The sequence below is a fragment of the Miscanthus floridulus genome, chromosome 1, assembly GCF_019320115.1.
Source record: "Miscanthus floridulus cultivar M001 chromosome 1, ASM1932011v1, whole genome shotgun sequence".
Classification (NCBI taxonomy): Eukaryota; Viridiplantae; Streptophyta; class Magnoliopsida; order Poales; family Poaceae; genus Miscanthus; species Miscanthus floridulus.
The window spans coordinates 6,575,498-6,587,200 of record NC_089580.1 but is presented as its reverse complement, the minus strand read 5'-3'; the positions used below and the strand labels follow the sequence as shown (position 1 = coordinate 6,587,200).

The 11,703-nt window shown below is 44.6% G+C and overlaps 1 pseudogene; it reads left to right on the top strand.

The window, feature by feature from the left end:
- Positions 1 to 1,312: 1,312 nt before the first annotated feature.
- LOC136471822 (lysine-specific demethylase JMJ26-like) lies at positions 1,313 to 8,118 on the top strand (annotated as a pseudogene).
- The last annotated feature ends 3,585 nt before the right edge of the window (positions 8,119 to 11,703 follow it).

Here is an 11,703-nt window from a genome sequence, read left to right as displayed (position 1 = left end):
ATCTCCTCTCTTATGGCTCAAGCAGGTATAGCGCTGCCGTCCCTCCCTCGCGCTGCTCTTGGTAGCGTGCGCTCGGCCTGCCCTCCGTTCCTTTCACACCTCTTACTGTTGCTCTCTCAGATCCCCATCTCGATCAACCGCCGCCTCAGTCGCAGATGACCCAGGTAGCACCGAATTTGGTGGGGATGAGCGAGGAGGTAGCTGCATGGCCTCTCCCTTTTCTTTTCCTATGCTTTTGGCTAGGCATCAGGGACATCTTACTCCCTGCGAGCGCCTTGTCGATCAACCGCCGCCTCAGTCGCAGATGACCCAGGTAGCACCGAATTTGGTGGGGATGAGCGAGGAGGTAGCTGCATGGCCTCTCCCTTTTCTTTTCCTATGCTTTTGGCTAGGCATCAGGGACATCTTACTCCCTGCGAGCGCCTTGTCGTCTAGGCGACACCTTAAAAAACCTTGGTTTCCAGCAGCAAGAAGGTTGCCGAAGCTAGGAGAACCATTTTGGCTCCCTCACGAAAGCAAGGTAAAAGCTTACTTACACATATCTTAAGAAAATCTTGTTTGGTATCCAAACAACAACTTAGATCTATATCTTTGCTCGGCAAGGCTACACAGTAATGAGCAAGAAAACCAAACAGTCCCTTTAACTTTTACAGGTAGTTCATAAGATCCATGTTGGCATGATTTTCTTTGTTGTGGAATGTACTTAGAGGGTGTTTGGATCCAGTGACTAAAATTTAGGAGGTGTCATATAAGGGCGTGGGTGTTCGGATACTAATAAAAAACAAATTACAGAATCCGTCAGTACTCCACGAGATGATTTTATTAAGCCTAATTAATCCGTTATTAGCATATGTTTATTGTAGCACCACATTGTCAAATCATTGACTAATTATGCTTAAAAGATTCGTCTCGCAAATTAGTCGCAAACTATGTAATTAGTTTTATAATTAGTCTATATTTAATACTTTATGCATGTGTCAAACATTCGATGAAACCTCGACTAAAAGAAAAATCAAACACCCCTCGATTGTTTTGCTTTTTGTCGGTGCACGCAGAAAGCTGAAGGGTGAAGGCAGAAGGCGTACGTATATTACGCCTGCGTGGCTAACCTATTACTAGACTGTACACTCCTATACGGCGAAAATGTGAATGTGAATGGAATAGGAGTACACCGCCGGCGCCCCTGGCCCTGGGGATGGAAACGCAAACCACGGCGCGGCGCACGCAGGATTCGCCTCCGCGGCTCTTTCTCCCTTTCCCAGTTTCCCTCCACTCGCCGTCTCCCCCCAACCGCTTCAAAATTTGAAAACCAATGCCCATGTCACCGCACGGGACGGCTAGGATTTCGCCGCGGCGCCTCGGCCGCCGTGTCCGCGCCCAAACCGCCCGCCTCGCCCCCGCTCCAGCCTCCAGGACGGAGGAAAGAAATAAAAAGGACGGAGAAGGACGTCCTCCACGTTTCTCCATCGCCAATCGCCGGCCGACTCTCCCCTTTCCTCTCCAGTTCTCCAGCCGTTTCTTCCCCCCACGCGCGCTGGCCATGGCCATCTCGGAGGACCCAGAGGGAGCCGCGGGCGATGGTGGCGGGGTGACGGAGCGGGGGAGCAAAGCGCGGGGGAAAGGCGCCGCTAAGGGGCGCGGGAGGCCCAAGCGGCGGAGCGAAGACAGGTCCTTCGTGGCGCCGGTGATGGATGGGGTGGCGGTCGGGGACCGGGTGCTCAGGGAGAGGAGGCACGCGCCCAACGTCTTCTGCGAGCGCGACACGGATGACGACGATGAGGTGCTGGGATAGCTCTCTCTACTTTTTTTTTGGTTTCCTTGTGGGATTTGCAACGTGCTTTTCGCGCTCTCTCTTTGTGTGTTTCCAGTTTCCCCATTTTTCTCTAAAAAAAGTTTCCCATTTTTTCCTGGAGCAGGAAAATGAGAAAAAAATAGCCGTCCTATCATTTGATACGATTTACTGTTTCCTGGATGAACGATTTAGCGCATTAAATAAATACAGATAAAGAAAAATGCCTTTTCTTTAAACGAAAGAAATCCCCTTTACTTAGGGATTGAAAAAAAAAACTAGTATTGTTCAGTCACTCGAGGGACTTTTCTGATGATTCTTTGCTCTACTATGATTTATAGTAAAGGAAAGGAAAGGCTTCTAACTTTGACATACTGTCTGTTCCCTCCTACCCCCCTCCACATAGTAGCAGAAATTTCTCTTATTCCTTTTTTTTTTACTGCGTATGTATGTCTTGTGTCTCGTTCTCTGAAATACATTTACTTGCCATTGTATTGGATGTTGGTTAATTCTTGTCGGGTGTGTTCTCTTAATGTAGTGGGCTAATTTCTTGGCTGGTGTAATGTCAGGAGACTGCAACCAACCAATCCAAGCGTCAGAGAAAGAAGAGAAATGATGCTGGCAAGAAGAGGGGGCCTAGGAAAACCAAACCAGAACATGTGGACAGCAAGGCTCACTTCCCCAACAGCAAATGCCACGGTGACAGGAAGGGGGTATGTTACTTTCAATCTTCTGCAACAGTTGATCACTAGTTTTATACCCATGTTAGCATGTTGCCAATTTTACCATGTACTATATGGCAGTTCTTGACAACAAGAATCTTTAGTTTACAAGTTTTCTAAATGTTGTCTGAAACATACAAACACCCTGTCACAAGTTCCAGGTTCTACTAGGAATGGTTTTGTTGTTCTCTATTTGGCCTTGTATAAATCAAAACCTTAATGTCGATTAGTAAATATGTTTTTGAGCTTGTTTGTTGTAACTAGCAATAGTGCAGTGATTATCCAGTTGTGTGATGATTACTATACTTCCTCTCTTGTATGTTCCCTTTGTGTTTCTGTCATTTATTATATTAAAAAAATAAAGAACATCTTTTTCCTAGCGGCTAGTAGTTCTGTGGTACCTTTCTGTAACACCTTAGTTTTGGTGTTTTTGAGTTTATATTTCAATTTTCTTTGAATGTTGTAGCGTTTTGTTTCTTGGGCCATAGGATGCTAAAGGAAATTTCCTTGTAATTCGGTTGCCACATTTGCTGTAACACCTCAATTTTAATGCTTCTGGTGTATTGAAAGAATGCTGTAGGCTTTAAGTCCATTTACTTGCAGGGTGGTGTTGAGACAGTTAGGGGCAAGGACTCATGGATGGGTGAGGTTTTACAGACTGCAAAGAAGAGGAAGAAAGGAGATGCAGGGAAGGTTTCTGTTACAAAAAGGTTGAAAAGAGAGGATGAAGAACAAAGGAAGGCCTTATCCTCCAAGCATAAAGGTTGTGATGAAACTGATAGGGTAAGCAACTCATGAGCTGTTTATGGAATGATTTTCTGTCAGTATTTGATGAATGTAAGTGCTGTTTCAATTGTCTAGAAACGGAAGAAGATGTTGACTGGGGATAATGCCCTGATGTGCCACCAGTGCCAGAGGAATGATAAAGGGAGGGTGGTCTGGTGTAATTCATGCAGCAATAAGCGCTTCTGTGTGCCATGCATTGAAAGATGGTGTGTCAATTGCTCACGATCTTTGTGTCTACTAACATGATTGCACATCATAACTTTCTTTGTAATATGACATTTACATACATATATAAATTATATACACATGGTTTATTTTGTAATTGTATTATATACGCATCTGCTATTTTTTGTTTTATTTTGTGCAACTGCTTTTGTCTACTGTGCTTTAAAAATTATGTCTTTTCCTTCTAGTATTCATTTCATGTGGCTATGTTATTTGATCTAGTGTATTGTGAAATGCTAATTTGTCTTAAACTACTAAACAGGTATCCTAATTTGTCAGAAGACGAATTTGCTGCAAAATGCCCATATTGTCGCAAGAACTGTAATTGCAAGGGATGCCTACGAATGCGAGGGGTTGAAGAGGTTCATGCCTAGCATTCCATCTCCCTTTTTTGCCTTTAGATTTTCTCTTTCTTCTCAGTTCTGCTTATTAACTATTTTTCTTCAATTTTTTTTCCTTTCTAGTCTTAATTAATGACTTACCATTTCTCATGAAGCAGCCTCCAAAGAAGGAAATTTCTGAAGAAAACCAAATCTCTTATGCTTGTGATGTTGTGCGCTTGTTGCTTCCCTGGTTGAGAAAACTGCGACAGGAGCAGATGGAGGAGAAGAAATTGGAGGCTAAAATAAAAGGTAGTGTGTTCTGGACTTCTATTGTTGTGTGCCACAAGTTGGCAAGTGAGATTGCTGTTCATGCTAATTTGTTTCTACTGCAGGTGTTTTGGTTAATGATATGAAGTTGGAACAAGCTGAATGTAATCTAGATGAACGTGTCTATTGGTTCGTTCTTTCCTTCTTTCCTTTCTGCCACAATCTTACAGCAGCAAGCATCTGATCTCTTTTCTTGTTCTTTGAATGCAGCGATAATTGTAAAACTTCTATAGTTGATTTTCATAGAAGCTGCAAGTATTGCTTTTATGATCTGTGCCTTGAATGCTGCGGGGAGATCCGCAAAGGTGAGATTCCTGGAGGAGAAGAGATAAAGAAAGTAGAGCCTGAAAATAGAGGCCGGGATTATCTTTTTGGTACTACTAAGTCAAAGGATGGGAGTAAAGGGTTCTCCTTGAGGAGGCGCAGCTCAGAAAATGAGCCTTCCAATGGAATAGGTTCTAGTGAGGGGGCAAGTAACTCTCTGGCGCTGTGGAAAGCAGAAAGTGATGGTAGCATACCTTGCCCACCAAAGGAGCTAGGAGGCTGTGGTGGTTCGATGTTGGACCTCAAGTGTTTTTTTCCAGAAAAGATGCTTTCCAATTTAGAAGAACGAGCTGACAGAATTATGAGGAGTGAAGTATTTGCAAACGCAGTAGCCAAAAGAAGTGATAGGTGCCCTTGTTATGACCATTCAGGGAACATAAGAACTCAGGATGTGCGAGCGGCTGCAAATAGGAAAGGCTCAAGTGATAACCACCTGTACTCCCCAGTTGCCACTGCTATCAAGGAGGATGACTTGGTGCACTTTCAGATGCATTGGTCAAAGGGTGAACCAGTTATTGTTTCTGACGTTCTACATTTGACTTCTGGTCTCAGTTGGGAGCCATTAGTTATGTGGCGGGCGTTGCGAGAGAAAAAGACTAATGGTGACGTAGAAGATGAGCACTTTGCTGTCAGGGCAGTAGATTGCCTCGATTGGTGTGAGGTCAGTTCTATTTTATTGAATGTTTTAGTGCATTGGGTGATCTTTTTTTTGTATATGTTTAAATGTTTTCATTTGTATTCTGCTTAGATGTGCCGTTACTTTTCCTTTTGTAGACTTTCCTAGGTGCATTTAAGAGGGCTAGGTTCACTTCCTTGACTTGTTCATGTTTGTGCTCTGCTGCATGTCTGTTCATGGTCATTCAACTCTGCTAGAAGATTTCTTTATTACTATGACAAGAAACAAGACATGCTCTACAAGTAAAAAAAGTACAATGTTGAAATATCACTGAATTTGAATTCTATTTCATTTTTTATGGAATTGTGTTATCTGTTTGCATGCAGATAGACTGCTCACAGCTCTGTTGTTAACAGCTAATTCAAAAATATTAAGCACTGGCATGCACAATTTTGTGTTGCAGGTGGAAATTAATATACACATGTTTTTTGTGGGATATATGAAAGGCAGAACGCACACCGTGGCACACTGGCCTGAGATGCTTAAGCTAAAGGACTGGCCACCATCTAGTTCATTTGATCAGAGATTGCCTCGCCATGGTGCTGAGTTTATCAGTGCATTGCCATTTCCTGAGTACACTGATCCTCGATATGGTCCGCTAAATCTTGCAGTCAAGCTTCCTGATGGTGCATTGAAGCCAGATCTTGGACCAAAAACTTACATTGCTTATGGATTTTACCAGGAGTTGGGCAGGGGTGATTCTGTGACCAAGCTTCACTGTGACATGTCTGATGCGGTATGTGCTGTTAATGGTGATCCCTTTCTTTGCTCATTTTATAACATCTGTGGTCGTGTCTTATATAAAATTGACTTGCAATGCTATATCTTATTCTGGGCAACCTGCGTCTCACTTTCTTTATGTTGCTTTCTCTGACCTGACCTTTTTCAAGCCGTGGCTGTATCCTCAGTTGGTATCAACTGGTGTTACTTTCTATCTTGTTTGTCTTGCTTGGGGACTAGTTTATCATGGAAGTCATTAATTGTGGCAAGTCTGTTTTGTTCAGGTAAATATATTGACACACACAGCACAAGTGCCCTACGAGTGTTATCAACCTGTGAAGATAGAGAAAACCAGAAAGAAAATGAAAGAGCAAGATCTTCAGGAACTTTATGGTGTTTCAGAATCCAGGAATATAACTGTTGATGAAATGCCAAAGACCTCATGTAATGATGGTACCTGTAAAGAAATTTCTGATAGTGAGTTAGTTGTTTACTTTTAGTTATGAAAAGGGTCTTTCAGTTGATTATAACTTACTCAACATTCTTGTTTTCATTGTGCAGGTTTGGACATCAATGTTGTACCACCTGTTAATACTAAATCTAAGGTACAAAGTGAGGCAGACCAGTGTTCAGACTACATTGACAAGGATAAAAGTTATGCTGGGATGCATAACGGGGAGAGAACTGGTGGTGCTTTATGGGATATTTTCCGAAGAGAAGATTCTGACAAGCTACAAGATTATCTTAGGAAACGTGCCATGGAATTCCGGCACATCCATTGCGATCCTGTGAAGCAGGTATTGTTTTCCTTGCAATTATTTCCTCTGTTTTACCTATGTTGACTAATATTCAAGCAAATGATGCAGGTTATCCACCCAATTCATGATCAGACTTTCTACTTAACTGAGGAGCATAAGAGAAAGCTCAAGGAAGAATACGGTTAGTTAACTATTCAGACCTTAGAAATGCAGTGCCCCGTGCTATTGTGCCCTATCTCCAATGTGATGGCATGTCTGCTATAGGTGTTGAACCGTGGACTTTTGAGCAGAAGCTTGGTGAAGCAGTTTTTATTCCTGCTGGGTGTCCTCACCAAGTGAGGAATTTGAAGGTGTGGCTTAACTCAACAGACCTTAATTTGTGCTCCTTTTTATTTTACTTTAGCAACAAATGTATTTTGTTGGTTAAACTGAAGCTGTTTCTGTTTTTATGCAGTCTTGCATCAAGGTTGCAATGGACTTTGTTTCCCCAGAAAATGTTGATGAGTGCATAAAACTGACTGGAGAGTTTAGGCGACTTCCACCTGATCACAGGGCTAAAGAGGATAAACTGGAGGTGGGCATGCTATATTTTCAGTTATCCGGTTTCTGTTTATGATGTTGTGCTATCTGATACGACACGGTTTCAGATTAAGAAGATTGCTCTTCATGCTCTAAACCAAGTAATAAATTTCTTGGATCCTTCCTCTGAGGGGTAAGCAGCAGCTTGCAGTAGCCTAGTGTTGAAATTTTGCTATAGAAGATCTGAAGTTGCAATCGAGACACAGAAATTTTGAGGCATTCTGATCACTCTTGTCATGTGATTGATCCATCAGGTTGAAGAGTGGGGCTGCCCAACCTAAGAATAAAAAAGAAGCTGAAGCTGAAGGACAGAAGATGCCTAAAAGGGGTCGCCAACGTCGCAAGTCCAGTGATGAAGCTACTGAAGATAAGCCCAAAAAGAAGGCTGGTCGTCAAAGAGGTGAGAAGAGCAGAGACGGCAAGTCCAAAGATGACGCTGTTGATGAGAAGCCTCCTAAAAGGCAGAGCAATCACCTGAAAGGCTCTGGCAAGCCTAGGTGATTGATCGGTTCACTGCTGACTGGGAAGGTAGAAGGCATAGTGGCTGTACTGACCCAACTTGGACGTAGTTATTTTGGAAGCAGGTTGTAGTCTAGAAGACTCTAGAATTCTAGAATAGACCAGGCATTTTGTCACCCCTAGACGCCATTGTGGGCTGTGGCGTCCGGCTTTTGTTCATGTGGTGATTGCCGGCTGGCACCATTCTGGAAAAACCATGCTAGGTGCTCGCTGCACAAGACTCTTCATGTAGCGGGCTATGGTGATTGGCTGTTCAGCATGTCTGTTGCTGATATTGGTAGTAATTGACCTGAATAGATGTGGTCATTTGAACTCTGGATTCTGGTTTTATATATCCAATCCATTGTCTGAGGCTGAGCATTCTCAGCTGAAAAATGCAACAACTTATGTGGCAGTCCAAAGCATGTCAACCAGATAGACATTATATATAGGGCCTGTTTGGTTCACAGCGTGGCTTGGGGTGCTCGCCCAGGCAGCTCGATCCGGCCGCCAGGCGCTCAAAATCGACGGCCTGGGAAGCTGCCTGGCCCAGGCACCTTCACCAGGGTCAGAACCAAACAGGCCTAATTGCACCCGGCGGCCTGGTTTAGCCTGACAAGTGAGCCAAGAAAATGTGTAGTGTAAGCTTGTGATGAAACAATGCAGACGTTGAAGAGTGGTCCTGAGCATGCTATTGTTGATGTGCGCCTTGAACACGTCCATGTGCGCCGGGTCGAGCGCTAGCCGATACCGAGACCTGCACGGCGCTGTCGCGCTTGGACCACAGTTACGATGCAATGGAGCTAGCACTTAGCACGGGCAGGTTTGGGGCGGCCTGCTTGTTGAGCAGCTCCCGCGCGGCGAGAGGTCGTCGCCGCGGGGATGGGTGCGCCAGCGTGCGGACGAGGAGGGGGACGTGGAGCCACAGCGGGAAGCGGACGTCCACGTGTGGACGAACATCCTCATGGTGCAGGCGTCGGCGTGGTGAGCGGACAGGCCAAGCGCGAGCGGTCTGCACGGCCATCACGGGCGCCGGGAGCACCGCCCGGGCGTCGTGCGCCTCGTCGCCCGCGACCCGCTGCACGTCCACGCCGGGGGCCTCGTCCTCCACACGAATATCACCCCGGTGGTGTCACCGGAGCAGTCCACGTCTCCACGACGACGTCCCCGGTGCCTGCCACGTAGGCCAGACTCCCGGCGAGGAGCACGTTGTCTGCCGCTGCCGGTGGCCAGCTCGTACAAGTACACGCGCTGGACCGGTGCCGACCCATGGTGCGTCGAGGAAGGCGAGCTTCACCTGGGCTCACGGCCCATTCATCGGTTGGTCATGGTGAATGTGAGGTGCCAGGGTCACCGGTGCCCGTGCGGACGCCCAGCCAAATCATGACGCGTGGCATTTTTAATCAGCCGGCTCTGCCAGCGTTGGCTGCCACGATAGGAATCTCACGCCACACATTTTTCGTCACAAAAGCTGCTGCTGCTGCTTCTGCATTTCTCATCTCTTTCCATTAGTTCCATGCGAGCTTTGAATGGACTGCAACGGACATAGAGAGATAGAGTCAGAGAGAGGAAAAGAAACAAAACCAAACTGTGACCGGGACGAAGGCTACGTCTCTCCTTGCCGTTCCTGCTGCTGCTTCGTAGCTGCAATTTTTTTTTGAGAAACTCTTCGTAGCCGCATTTGGATGAATGGGCTGTGATTGGCTCAGGGAGCTCCACCAGCTCACACACACACACCAGGGTCGGCACATCAATTTTAAGGTCCCTTGGGCACATCGGCGAATCTAGGATATCGTGTCACTAGGGTCAAGGACTAAGCAATGGGGTCAAAGATGTGTTGATTTTCTATTTAAGAGCAATTTGCTGGTGGATGAAAGAATTTTTAAAGAGTTTTTGGCAAGTTATCGGGGTCAGCTGACCCCAATGGTTACACATAGATTCGCCCCTGCTTGGGCAACAAAAATGGCAAGGACCCATTAAACTATTTTTCTAATAATATATAGTACTACTAATATGACTTCACTTGCAATATATGTTTAATTTATAAAGGATAAAGCTTGTACAACAAAGAAATAAAAAACAATGAAATAACCATTACGATTACCTCAATAATGCTTTAATGCTTTGTTAAAAACTATCTTTGGGCGCTTCTTGAGGCAAAATCTTCAAGAACCGTTCAAGATCAACGTTGTCCAAAACATCCTTCTCAATGGTGCACATAGCCAGTCCACTCAATCTTTCTTCTAACATAGTTGACCTCAGACGATCTTTCAATAGTTTCAATTTGGAGAGCTTATAAGGGAGAACAAGAAGGCATTCCGCGTTCGGGACTTTAATCGAGACTATCTTCTTGTTGAACTATTGAGTTTATGGGCCTTTAGATTCTTATTTTAATAGAACAAATACATATACTAGGCACTATATATATGAGAAAATTATCCGTGTGGCCCTGAAAATGCTGTGTCTTACTTTCTTGGCCTTTTTTTCTTCTGAACTTAACTATAAGGCCAGAAAACGATTTCCGATTTTTTTTGTTTTTCGGCCCTTTTTTTGAAAGATTTTCACAAATAAGCCCCTGGCGGTATCCTTTCAAAAAAATAGACCCTCACCTCGACGCCGTTGTTATTGGCGCCGAGCTTACACGTTTCGGCACCAGCGAATTTGGTACTAAGGTCTTGGGCTGACGTAGGCGTCGATGTAGACGTGGCAGTGACATGGCAGCCACCTCGGCGCCAAGATCTATGTCACCGAGGTGGTATTTTAAACCAGTGCCCAACCTTCCTGGCCGAGGCTTCTTCCTTTTCTTCCTCCTCCCTCTCGGATTTTTGCTCTCCCCACTTCGCCCTACATCACGAATCGGCATATTGGACCTTGGAAACTTAGATTTGATCAGTACATCTTCGAGAGCAAGGTATCCTTGCTCCCCTCCTAGCTTTTTTCACATCGATTCGGTATATATTAGTCGTATTTTTCAACCTAAGAGTTGTCATTACTTAGGGTTTCATGTAATTTTAATATTTTAATTATACAACCGTACGATGCCAAGGCGTGGAAAAGCTAGCAAACCAAGGTAACCTCAGCGCATCTTGTTATATTATGGGTTCATTGTTGTGCATCAAATGGGAAACTCTAGGTTTAGGGTATAATGTTAATTGCTTTTGGTTCTTAGAATGAAATTCGCTGAATTGCAGTTATGGCCGGATAACCAAAAATGCCTTCGACCAATTGCCTTTGCCTAGTGGTGTTCCAGTGCCCATGTGCTTTTACGGTGATCCCTGCAAGGTAGCCAAGTCCGACGAAGAGGACACGTATAGGCAGAGGTATTGGATGTGTTCCAATTTTGCGTTTGAGCCTACACTTCGTCAACGCCGTATAAACAAGATGGTGCGGAATTGATGTTGTGTAATAATTATTTTGTGTCCTATGAAATCTTGCATTGTTTATTTATTTTGTAACAATTGCGTTTTTGCAGACCCCTCCGCCGCTCTGTGATTTTGAGCAGTGGATCAACACTGAGATCAAGCCTGAAGATAAGGAATGGATGTAGAAACTATTGCGGTGGGAGGCAGAGGACAAGGAGATGATGGAGAAGAGACGCAAAGAGGAGGCTACAGAAAAGGAGCACAAGGAATAGGAGGAAAGGAGGCGTGTTGCTGCGTACACGGAGGAGAGGGAGAAGAAGTTTGAGTGTACGTGCCGAGCGAAAGCAGCGATGGAGGAGAATCCCGATGCCACGAGGAAGAGAAAGTGGCCTCATTGCACTCAGTAGTCTCCATGACTTGCTTGTTCTATGGTTTATTCATGAACAATGTTGTGTAGTCTTGGACTTTTTATTATTTTGTCATATAATGCACTTTAAGTTTGGGCGTACTTAGGTCATGTACTGCGTTATTTAGTTTGTCGGCATGTACTTCTAGTATTATTGTGTTTTTTTAATGTGCCCTAGTATTGAACTTTTCATTGTGTTGTTGTTTTC